Genomic DNA, 1,735 nt, shown 5'->3' on the forward strand with positions numbered 1-1,735 from the left:
CACCTGGCCAGGAGCGCTGAGCAGGCGCCTCAGGGACAGCGCAGGGCAGCCCAGCCCGGCCGCCACACGGAGCAGCTGCTCGGGTCTGAGCGCTATTGTCCCGTGCTTCTGGCAGTCCGCGCCTCACGCAGCCCCATTTCCAGATAAGGAAACGGGCCCGGGGAAGCAAGGCGCTCTCCCAAGGCCTCGCAGCCCAGGAGCAGTGGTGACATCCTGTTAATTCCTCAGTCCCTGTTCTGAGCGCAACGCCCAGGGCTGTCACCTTCAGAGCTTTCTGCCTGACAGCCCAACCCAGCGGGCCGCAGGATGCAGGGGAGGCATGACAACAAGGGCAAAGGAGAAGGGGCGTCTCACCGAGGACACAGCGGTGGGGGGGGCCAGGGCCTGCACCCGCACCACACTCACCGCTCCACAAGGGGCTTCCACAGCCTCCCCGGGGCGGGCTGCCTGTCCCCACCTCACCTTAGCGCAAACTGAGGCTCCGGGCAGGAAGGCTGCCTTCAGGGGACAGGCCCCTCCTTAGTCTAGACGCGACACAAAGGCTGGCAAACCGGGGTGGCTCCCTGGCTTCAAATCTCACTTTGCCACCTTCCAGCTGTGTGCTGGCTCTGTTCCTTCAGTGTCCCTGTTGCTCAATATCGGTATCTCTGAAATGGGCCGAAAATGGTGCCCAAAGCACAGGGTTTGGATGAGGCTCCTCCGTGAGTTAACATTTGTGCCGACTGCTTTGGATGGAGCCGGGCGGAGCAAATGCCGTAAATATTTGTTTAATAAATTAGTAAATTTTCACTGGGTTCCTACCATGCACCGGCACTGCTTGAGAGCTCATTGGTCATGTGGTATCATCACATGATATTGCCAAGCGGCAGGACATGTTTGATGCACCCCCAGACTGAGCTCTGGTGGGGAGACCCTGTGCCCGCTTCCCTGGTGCCCAGCCTGAGGCCTGGCACGCGGTGGGCGCTCCACTTCTGTGGTGAGAGCACCAGAGCTTTGGCTCCTCAGATGCCACACCCAGCAGTCTCAACCCCCCCAGTGAGAGGCAGGAAATGAGCTCCTCCTCCTGCCCTGGCTAAGCTCTGGGCTGATGGAAAGCAAAAGTTAGGGAGTCCCCAGCCCAGGGTGGAGGCCAGCTTCCATCCTGCCCCCAGAATGGCCAGTGCTCTCTCCTGCTCTTTTGAGATGATAAGAAGTTCTGGCCACTGCCCTGGGACACACAGCAGCAGGACCGAAGGGCATTAAGGTAGAGTCTAGAGGTACAGCCAGCCTTGGCTTCGCTGTGAACTTGGTTTCTCTCCAAGCATGGATGGTTTCCATGCTGTGCCGTTACATACGGCATAAATCAAACTGCAAGGAAAGCACTGGGCAGATGTGCTTTCCGCTCCTCCTGCCTTCCCCTCCCGTCCAGATGTGGCCCCCTCACCCTAAGCTCCTCCCCACACAGGGGCACACCCCCACATGGGATCTTCTCCAAAGAGCAGGGCAAGGGGCCTGCTACAGGGGCTTAGGAACCTCATCAGCCTGCCCCTCCCGTGGCTTGATTTGCTTCTCAAGAAATAATAACTGTAAAGAGACAGCAGGAAGTCTCCCGCCCTACTGCCCGCTGTGACAATACTGTGACAAGCGTAAGGGACAGCCTGCTCCCTGGCCCGTCTCCTGCCGGCCTCCTCGCCCTGGGTTAGCCTTCAAGAGTCTTCAGGGGATGAGACCACCGCCAGAGAAGACCCTGAGCTAG

Source organism: Fukomys damarensis, unplaced genomic scaffold, assembly GCF_012274545.1.
Source record: "Fukomys damarensis isolate Sample0158 unplaced genomic scaffold, DMR_v1.0_HiC HiC_scaffold_23, whole genome shotgun sequence".
NCBI lineage: Eukaryota > Metazoa > Chordata > Mammalia > Rodentia > Bathyergidae > Fukomys > Fukomys damarensis.